Source organism: Arachis ipaensis, chromosome B04 (assembly GCF_000816755.2).
Source record: "Arachis ipaensis cultivar K30076 chromosome B04, Araip1.1, whole genome shotgun sequence".
Taxonomy (NCBI): domain Eukaryota; kingdom Viridiplantae; phylum Streptophyta; class Magnoliopsida; order Fabales; family Fabaceae; genus Arachis; species Arachis ipaensis.
The window spans coordinates 117,159,568-117,170,778 of record NC_029788.2 but is presented as its reverse complement, the minus strand read 5'-3'; the positions used below and the strand labels follow the sequence as shown (position 1 = coordinate 117,170,778).

At 36.1% G+C, this 11,211-nt stretch overlaps 1 long non-coding RNA gene across 1 annotated transcript; it reads left to right on the top strand.

The window, feature by feature from the left end:
• On the top strand, positions 6,310-8,371 carry LOC110271236. The gene is made up of 3 exons (XR_002361729.1): positions 6,310-6,334; positions 6,473-6,819; positions 8,335-8,371. It is a non-coding gene; the product is annotated as an uncharacterized LOC110271236 (long non-coding RNA).

Sequence of the window (11,211 nt, the reverse complement as noted above, 5' to 3'; positions counted from 1 at the left end):
GTGTTCACGTCGAGTTGGTGAAGGAACCAACCTTTCTGAGCTGCGAGAGCCAGCAGAACCTGAAATGTGGACATTTTCACCACAGGAGAAAATGTATCAAAGTAGTCAAATCCAGCTAATTGAGTGTAGCCCTTTCCCACCAACCTGGCATTGTGGCGTTCTACCAATCCGTCTGGCTTGAGTTTGGTCTTGAAGACCCACTTGCACCCAACGACGCGCTTTCCCTTTGGAAGAGTGGTGATTACCTAGGTTTTGTTGGTTTCGAGGGCCAGAAGTTCATCCCTAATTGCCTTGCGCCAACAATCATGCTGAATAGCTTGCTCAAAACTTTGAGGTTCGGTGAGATTGTCGATGGCGACGGAAAGGGCTTTGTGAGACGGGGAGAGATGTTCATATGAAATGAATTGAGAGATAGGATGCCGTGAAAATGAGGATGAGGCACCAGAGGAAGAATCTGATTCACATAGAACCTGTATACATTGAAAATCTGCTAAACGTGCAAGTGGCTTTCTAATCCTATTTGAGCGCCTAAGACGCTGGTCTACATGAGGTTGTTCTAAAGCTGCATGATCATGTGATGGTGAGTTAGATGGGGAGGGGCTTGAAGCAAATGTTGGCATGTTGTGATCAGCATGCAAGTGTGGAGAATGCAAGGGTGACACCTGCTGATCTAAGGATGCATGAGTAGGGTGATGTGTTTGTGTGCTTGAAGGTATGTGTGAATGAACAGGCAACATTTGAGGCACAATAGAGGAGGATTATGCAGAAGCATGATGTGCTAAATCATTATGATAGAATGGAAAGGTATCCAAAATAGATGCACCATGTGAATCATTAAAGGCATTGTATTGGTGAAAGGGAAAAATGTCCTCATAGAAGATGACATCTCTTGAGAGAAAAACCTCTTTTGAGTATAGATCCATTAATAAAAAACCTTTAGTATTCGTTTTGCACCCCAAGAAAATAGCCTTTCTTGCTCTCTTTTCCAATTTCTTTCTGTGAGCACTTAGGGTGGAAGCAAAATCCAAACACCCAAAAGTTCGAAAATAAGAGATGTCAGGTAAAGAGTGGAACAATTCTTGAAAGGGGCTTGATGCATTTATAGAGCTAGAGGGAACTCGGTTCAAGATATGTATGGCATGAGCTATAGCAAAAGTCCAAAGATGATGAGGCAAATGACTTTGGAAAATAAGCGCTCTAGCCATATTTAACATATCTTGATGCTTGCGCTCCACGACTCCATTTTGTTGTGGAGTTTCGACACAAGTAGTTTGATGAATAATTCCTTTTGATTCATAAAAAGAGTGCAGTAGGAACTCTTTGCCATTATCACTTCTTATGCATTTTATTCGTTTTTGAAATTGTGTATCAATTAATTGTACAAAAATGGGAACTAAATGTGCTACTTCAGCTTTGCTCTTCATGAAATATGCCCAGGTGAACCTGCTCTTGTCATCTACAATGGACAAGAAATATTTATGGCCTTGACTAGAAGCAACAGCTAATGGCCCCCAAATGTCCATGTGGATGATATCAAAACAAGAAGTAGATTTTGTTTTGCTAAGAGGGAAAGGAAGGCGCTTTTGCTTAGCAAATGGCAGGGTTCACAAGGGACATGTTTCATTTGGCTTTGAAGAAAATTATAGTGCTTTTGCATAGCCTTTATTTTATTATTAGCAATATGTCCTAGTCTACTATGCCATAGGGCTGCCAAATTGGACTTATTTACAACATTATTGACACAACCTTCCTTATTGAATAATTGAGAGTGTTGTGAGAGTGAGTGCATTGTATGCATGTGGGCAGAGTCCAAGATATACAGGCCTGCAGTTAGTTCACCAGTGCCAATCATCGTCAAGCTCATATTGTCTTGGATCTCACAATTCAAATCATTGAACGTAAATTGGCATAAAAGGGATGCAGTAGATTTTGAAATTGAGATAAGGTTGAAAGTAAAAGATGGAACATATAGAACATTTTGAAGTTGAAATTCGGTTGAACAATTAATTGTCCCGCTGATGGCAGTGACAATTCTTGAACCATCTGGCAATTGAAGTGTGATTGGATTTACTCTTCGAAAACTAGTGAACAATTTTAAAGAACAAGCCACATGTGCCGTGGCACTTGTGTCGAGAATCCAATCTGTGCACTTCAATTTATGTTTGGAGATAGATAGAATTTTGTATATACCTTTGGATGGAGCATAGACTTCAGTAGACAGATTGATGTTTTGAGCAGGCTTGCCACCATGGTTGTGGAACAACTCAATTAAAGCATGTTTTTGTTCCTTCGAAAACAGGTAGTCCAAGCTCTCACTATCTTCCAAATGGGGCTCACTGATCTTTTGCAAATCTTCATCAGTGTTCACATTGTTGATGGTTTTTAGGTCAGAACTATGCTTGTAGTGAGGAGGGAAACCATGCTTATGGTAGCATGTGTCAACTAAATGTCCATTCCTCCCACAGTGCGAGCACTTCCTCAATTGACCACGTCCATTAGTGCCTCTCCCTCAGTTGGAGCGCCCCCTGCCCCTGCCATGTGAGTCATCTTGCCTACTTCCACAAAAACGATTGTTGGAGGGGTTATTGAAGTTCATGGTAGCATTTATTAACAGCTTCCCATCGCCGTGGCTTGAGCATGGTAGCTGGCGCTCTTGCTGTAACAGTAATGAATAAACCTCATTTACATCAAGGAGTGGCTTAATGAGCATGATATGAGATCTGGCCGTTGAGTAATCGTCATTCAGTCCTCTCAATAATCGAACAATATGAGTCTGAGACCAATACTTCTTCATAAGCTCAATGCCGCATGAGCATGAATCATCACATTCACATTTTATAATTGGTTGGAATTTGATAAATCACTATTTTATGGTTTATCTTGTGCTCAATAGAGTGGTTTTTATCAAGTCTTTGCACACTTATTCATGTAAATTGCATGGTTTTACAATTTCCTTCCTGATTTTGTGCTATGATTGGAAACATACTTCTTTGGCCTTAAATTTGCTATGTTTAATTCGCTCTTATTACCATTCGATGCCATGATATATGTGTTAAGTGATTTTAGAGTTTATAGGGCAGGAATGGCTTAGAGGATGGAAAGGAAGCATGCAAAAGTGGAAGGAATACAAGAAATTGAAGGAACTGCTAAGCTATCCAGCCTGACCTCTTCGCACTCAAACGGTCATAACTTGAGCTACAGTGATCCAAATGAGATGGTTCCAGTTGTGTTAGAAAGATAACATCTGGAGATTCAAAATAATATATAATTTGCTATAGTGGCCGTACATCAAAATGACGCGCACGCGTGCATCACGCGCACGCATCATTCTGCAGAAAAATCAGCGACCTGTACGGATCAGAATTCGCCCCCGGCGATTTCTGGGCTGTTTTTGACCCAGTTTTTGTCCCAGAAAACACAGATTAGATGCTATAAAGTGGGAAAATCCATTCATTCATGGACACAACATTCCATTATTTACAATTTTAGGTTTTAGATGTAGTTTTAGAGAGAGAGAGAGAGGCTCTGTCCTCTCTCTTAGATTTTAGGATTAGGATTTCTTCTTCTTCTCAATTCCAGGTTCAATGTTCGTTTAAATTTACTAATGCAAAGAGTACTTTTTCATTTAATTTTATTTATTTAATTTTTTTCAATTTTATTTCAATTATCATGTCTCTTTTCTACTCCCTTCTCCCAACAATGAAGATGGTATGCAAAATGGCAGAATAGACTCCCAACTTGACATGGGGGTTGATTAAGAGGAGACACTTGAGTTAGAATGCTCAAGTGGATAGTTAAATTGGAAGTTGTTGGCTAATTCTCTATTTACTAACGTTAGACCTTTCTAAGGGAGAGGACTAGGATTTGCGAATAAGAGTTAGCTCAATCACTTGACTTTCCTTTATTTAGTAAGGGTTAACTAAGTGAAAACAACAACCTCTTTATACTACACTTGAGAGAATTCCAACAAGGATAGAACTTCCAATTAATCATTCTTCCAGTCAAGGCTTTTTATTTTTATTACATAAAACCTCTTGTTAATTTTCATTGCTTTAATTTATAATTATTTATTTTCCCATTCCTCATTCCAAAAATTCTCAGAAAATTCATAACCAATAATAACTACACCTCTCTGCAATTCCTTGAGAGACGACCCGAGGTTTAAATACTTCGGTTATAAATTTTATTGGGTTTGCTTAAGTGACAACCAAAACTTTTTGTACAAAAGGATTCTTTGTTGGTTTAGAAACTATACCTACAACGTGATTATTTTTATGAAATTCTTTACTAGCAAAAGTCCCCTCGTCAGAATTCATCTAGTTCCTCCCATAAAACTTTGAGTCTTGTAAAATAAGATATGATGGAGGAATCACCTTGTTTAATCGCAAATATTTCCTCTTCCAATTCTGCAATTCTAAACAAATCTCCCTGATAAAATCAGTGCCTAAGATCTTCCCAGAGATCACACGCTACATTGCATGATAGAACACTGTGCAAAATTTCACTACTAATAGATGCGTGCAGCCAAGACAAGACTAGAGTATTGCACCTATCCCAGGCCTGAAATGAATCGTCAGATCTGTTCGGTTTTGGGAGGGAACCGTCGATGAAACTTAGCTTGTTCTTTGATTTCAAGGACAACAAAACTGACTTCGACCAAGAGTGATAGTTTAGAATTGTTAATGGATTCGTTGTGAGAGGTATACCTGGATTGTCGCCAGGCTGGAGATAAAATGGACTCGAAACATCTTGTAGCAGGTTCCAGCTCGTCTTCCCTGCTTGAGGCATTTGATTATGCATCAGTGCCAGCTGAAGATTCATCAATTTCGCTAGTTTTTGAAGATCTGAAGCCGAGAATTGTTGATCTTCCTTGTTCGAGTTGCCTTCTGAGTCGGCCATTACACAGTCTCAAGAAAACTGACCGGAATTTGAAAATTTATATATATTTCAAGACTTTTTGCTTTTCTAAAATATTCAAAAGCAAACCATTAAAACTAAGTAGTATCTTGTATATTACTTTAATTTTCGAGGACAAAAATTTTTATAAGGTGGGTAGGATGTAAGATCCAAAACTTTTGGAAGATCTTGTTATGAGTTAATTTCAGTTTATTTATTTATTAAATATTTTAATTTTAGAAATTATTTTATTAAAGCTAACTAAATCAAGTTTTGATAATTAATTTTATCTAATTTTATAATTATTGGATAATTTTTATATTTAAATTATAAAATTTAGGAATTGTAGAATAATAAGAATTTACATGGTTTGATTTAAATAATTGTGATTTGAAAACTTAATACTTTAATTTTTATGAATAAAGGAAATTAATTATATTATCTCTAATTATCGAATTAGAATATTTATTTAAAAATAATTTGTAAATTGATAATTAAATAGTACTTTTTTTAATAAATACTAGTGTTGGGTTAAAATAGGTTTTTAATTATCCTATTACTCTTAATTTTATAAAATTGTTATATTACTCATATGAATTTTATCCTAACTCTAATTTCCCAAAATAAAACCCTAATTGAAACAAAAATCCCTAATTCCTTCTAAGCTACTCCTAGCCGCCCTTGTTTCCCCTTTCTAATCAAACATACGGCAGCAACAGTAGAAAGCAAGAAAGAAAAAGAAAGAAAGAAATGGTGAGGGCAGAGAGGAAGAGATCTGGGGGAAAAAGGGAGACCGGGAAGGAGGGGGCCGCGTGCAGTCGTCGCCGCCGTGCCGCCACTCCGTTGTCGTCGCGCCGCACCACCATCGCAGGAGAGAATCAAGGGGAGAGAGAGCGACACGTTTGAGAGAGAGAGGGAGCTGCTGCCGTTTGCACCGCCGCACCCTATCTGCGTTGCCGTCGCTGATTGGTGGAAGGGAGGAGCAGAGCGCGCACAGAGAAGGAGAAGCCGTTCACCACTGCCAAACCTCCGTCGCCAGCGATTCACCGCCGCTGAAGCTCGTCACTGCTGCCGTGCCACCGCCGCGGAGAGAGGAAGTGACGCGATTAAAGAGAGGAGGAGGAAGGAGACCCGTGCGCCGTCGGAGGCAGTTTCGCCCAGTCGCCGGCGTCGTCTTCGTCTGAACCACCACCAGATCCGCCGCTACCGAAGCTTCTGGCTGCGCCTTTGCCGTCGGTGGAGCTTGCCGTCACGAGAGGTGAGCCGGCGTCGCGTTCTTGCTGCTTTGGGCCACCAGTGCCGCTGCTGCTACTCCAAAATTCCACTTCTGTTTCTTAGGGTTTGCTATCTCAGCCCGTTGAAGTTATCGTTGATTCTGTTCTTGCCGGTGAGGGTCGTCGGAGTTGCCGCAATTCCAGTCTCTTGTTCCTCTAATAAGGTTATTCTGTCGTGTCTTGTCTCGCTATAATGTTTCATTAACTAACTTTGTCATACTTTACATAAATATTCCTTTGTATCCTTACTCAGTCTTAAACCACAGTAGATTATTAGATTCATTGCTATTGTCGTTTTGTAGCTGCCTCGCGGTGTTGTTCCATCGTCACTGTTGCTAGAAGAAGCAGTCGAAGTGGCTGCCATGAATTAAAAGGAAAGGGAGTTGTTACAATAGGTTTATGCGAACTTGGCTAATTGAGGTAGGGGATTGTTTTAAAGTTAAAATATTTTGAGATTGAGTACCTGATGAGTTTAGTGGATTAATGCAAGTGAATTAATTTCTGTGTTTAAAATGATTTTCTGCTGTGATTAGAGTTGTTATGGTTGTTGCATAAGCGGTTTGGAGCTGAGGCTGTAGCTGCCACTGATTACGGGCCGAAAAGAAAGGGTCTCTTGATGCGTTTGGTTTATGAGTTTCGATTATTCGAGGTAGGGGTTTTTCTTAAAATATATTTATATTACAGAGTTGTGATAAATAGATATTAATGTGAGAGAACATATGCCTGTGATTATAATTGTCTTCTAAATGTGGTTGTTTGCTGGACTGAATGACTGATTGCCTGATTGCTTGAGTAGTTTGTGATTGCTGAAAAGAAATTAGTTTGGAAGGTTATTTAGTTGATTATTATAAAAGATGGCTTTTCTTGGTTTTGAAGCTATTTTTGATGATGTAAAGGAATTGGCTTTGGAAATGGTTTAATTTTGAGTTAGTGACTTTATAAATGACTTTATAAATGATTTAGTATTTGAGCTGGTTTGATTTTAAAAAGAGATTTATTATGGGCACTGATTCGCTTTGAAAATAATTTGATATTGGAACTAGCTGAATCTTGGAAAATGATTGAGGTTTGGAAAAGGTTTGAGAAATGTTTGGATGGGACCCGAAAAGGGTGGCAGAATCCGAGTTTTAGAGGAGATGCTGCCGAAATTTTATAAAATTAGAAGTTTCATTTGAAGTAGTTATTTTAAAAGGTTTAATTTTAAGTATTATATGATTTAAGATTACTTCACTTATCAAAGAAAAAGTTATGTTTTGGATTGAGAATTGTTAGTGAACGAAACGGAAAGAAGGATGATGAGGATTGATTTGAAATATGATTTTTGAATGAATTTGGAAATGAGATATGGATTGACGAATGATGATGATATTGAGAATGTCTTAGATATTGATGAATGATGAATGAATTATTTATATGGCTTATGAATTTGAAATATCTGAGATACGAGGTTCCCTGGATTAAGTGCCGTGGCTTGCCACCACGTGTACCAGGTTGAAAACTCGATACTCTGTTGACCCTACGACATAAGTGTGACCGGGCACTATATAAATTCCCGAAAATGTTACCCCATTGAGCAATATTGATTATTTGAGAAAAAACTATGCATAGACTCTTGGGGATGCACGTCGGGGGACAGTCTAAGGACAATTCAGACTTGTCAGGTTGGCTGGATAACCGACAGATGAGCCTCATCAGCCATAGGACAGGCATGCATCATATGCATTTGTATGTTTTGCTTGGGTTTGAACTTGTTTTGGTTTGCCTAATTGCTAAACTGTTCTTAACTGCTACTTGAACTATTTGCTGTAACTGCTACCTACTTGTGCTTTCCTTGTTTGTCTTGCTTGTGTTTGTCCTGGCGTGCTACATTTGAGAATGAACTTTGGTGCTGAAATGATGACTGTGTTGTTTGATTGTGTAGTTGGTTTCTGATTGAGGTTTTCTTATAAGAAAGGAAATGTTTTGAATTTCTAAAAGATTAAACATTGTTTCTTTGAAAAAGTTTTAGAACGATTTCCTATGGATTTTAAAAGATTCATAAAGCAATGATAATCATTGAGCTTGAGAACAGTTTTCTTATTAAATATCTTCTTATGAAAACTTTGAAATTCCATGGTGAGACCGTGTGGTTAGGTTCTCACCCCCTATAGCTTTACCTTTTCAGGAACGGATGAAGAAGCATTAAGAAGAGTTATATTGCGTTTGTTACAAGATAGGCTCAAAACAAATAGGTTACATGGTGACAACATTAAGGGCTTAACATAGCTCACCATCGCGACTCCCAACGGTACTTTATCGCACAATTCATTTGAGAGTTCTCAACTTCAATTATTTCTCAAACCCACACTCGGTTACAAGCATAACATCGACAAAACTCTTTCGCATAGAACACAGCTCCATAATATTTTGTGGCATCGCACATTTATAAGTTTTACCGTTCGCATTCACAAATCGTGTCCTAAGAATTAACGTATTACTTGCCGTATCTAAGATCGCATGTGACATTGAGACAAATTTTGAGTTTACTCATAAGGATACAAGACTTCAGAAAGGAAGGATAAGTGACAAGGACAACACTCACAAGGATTTGAAAAACTACTGAGATCACAAGTACACAAGGACATACAAGCAATGAAGAATGTTGGGACGAAAATCAAATTACAAGTTTAAGAAAAGATCTCAAATCAAAGAAATTTAACAGAAACATTAAGGAGAAAACAGTGCAGCAGTTTGAAACAAAACTAAACCGAGTCAAAGAAGTATGAGATCGTAGGAGAAAAATAACTAAATCCAATGATAATGCTCACAAAATTTTAAAAGTATGGTTAGAAACGTCTTCGAATACATTGTTCATAAAGAATGAAAAACTTAAGGAAAAATCATTTCATGTTCTGAAAGAGAAAATGAGTAACAAACATCCTTCAAAAGATTAATAAAAACGTAAATGTGGTATTATTTCAATATAAATTCAAGTGGAAATAGATTACACAAAGTTTGTAAATGGAAGGATTAATTTGGGTAAAAGAAAAATTGTATATTCTCTTCTTTTTCAAGCATGCATGAGAACTATGATCTTGTTGGAAGAAAACCTAAGATAAAATTTTGCTTATAAGAAAAAAAGAAGATGCATTATAATGAAACAGATTTAAATCACATACAAAAATTTTTAAAGTAAGGGAGTGTAAACTAAGTTAAAAGCGATTTTATTGAAACTTCAAGAGATGGTTGTGTCACTCCAAAACAAATTCAAGTTACAGCAAAGAGAGGCACTGCCCAAGTAAAGGAATGCAAAGTCAAGAACAACCTTGCATAAAAATAAATCAAACCTTGTTTAAAAAGGTTTAAAAAAAAGTTTAAAACAATCCAAGAATATACTAGAAATAACATCTTATAAGGATATTCAATAATATTAAGGTGCATTAAGTATGTTCAAAGAGATACAAATCGCAGGAAGAGAAGAATAAGCGGCAAGCATAAGATTCATATGAATTTGGAAGGAGGTGTAGGATTACAACTAAGCAACAATGTATAGACATAAGAAAATGTTGCAGAAAGAGTTATTTTGCATCTTAACAGGAAATATTGAATCTAGGAACTCCAAAGGAAACAAGAAAAGGGTAGTGGTAAATTGGATCAAAACAAACTGAAACCAAATTAGAGAAGCACAAAGTTTACAAAAATATGAAGGAATGGTTCTAGTCACCAACAAACTAGGATGGTTAAAAGTCATGAAGTATGTCAGAAGAAAGAATTGAAATACAAATAGGAAAGAATTTTGATTTTAAAGAACTTCAACAGAAATCCTAAAAGAGAACAGGGTTGTTATTTTCAAAATTCAAGAGAATTAGTAAAAACATGAATATTGTATCATATTAAAACAATTTCAAGTCGAACTTGAGCATAATGTATGATTTGTGTAATGAAAGTATATAAATACAATATTTTTCAAAAAAACTAAACAAAGGTAAATATTATGTTATACTAGATCAAATTCAACTTAAAATGATTTGTGTAAAGTTTATTAAATGAAAATTAACTGAAATGAAAATAGAAATCTTGCTTTAGAAAGTTTAAAGAGTTCGTAGATACATAATTAAGTAAATATATATATATATATGTGCATAAAAATTCGAATAATGTTGCAAAATGATCAAATTATGTTCAAATGAGAAAATCTAAAGTAAAGTATTCTTGTAAGGATAAATAAAGACTAAGTAGTACTTTTAAATAAAAGCATGTTTTAATTATTTAAAGAATTTTTTTCATTTTTTGTAAAAAAGTATTTTATAAAATCAAAGGTTGTCGTATATAGAATTCAAATAATGGTTACAACTAGAGTCAAACAGAAAAAGAACCAAAATAGAACTATTTTCAAAAGAAATTCCAAGATAAGAGTTGTAGAAGAAAACTACTAGAATTGTTACATTTTATCAAAACAAGGTCAGTTTTTATCATTTTTACGAAGAAATACAAAACCAAATATTGTAATCCGAGCAGGACACACAATAGTTACAGAACACGAAACAGGAGAACTAAATCGCATAATCAGTTTACTACGAATCGCGACTCTTAAGATTTCAAATAACTTAGGAATCAAGGATTATGGATTGCACTAAAACTAATTCGAAATCAAATCAACAAATACCAAATTTATGAACAGTGTTAAGGTTGAATGTTCCTTAAAGATTCAAGCAACAATTAGGAACATAATCAAACAATGATATATATGAATGACAAGATATTGTAGAAAAATATCCAAAACACATTCCAAGAAGAAATCAAGAACTAGAGATTCCAATACTATTGATAAAGGAAAAGATAACGTCAAGCACGAATAAAGATTATACGTTGAAACAGAGCTAATCTCTGGAATTTAGTCTCTAACGTTCCCAAAACCCGCGACTTGCGTTATCTATGACTCACATATCATCTATGATAACCCATTAATGCTTGCATATACATAATTCACTAGTGTTAAGCTGGCCAAACTTAATACCAGAAATTATGCAATGCAAGACTAATGGCATTAATCAATAGATTG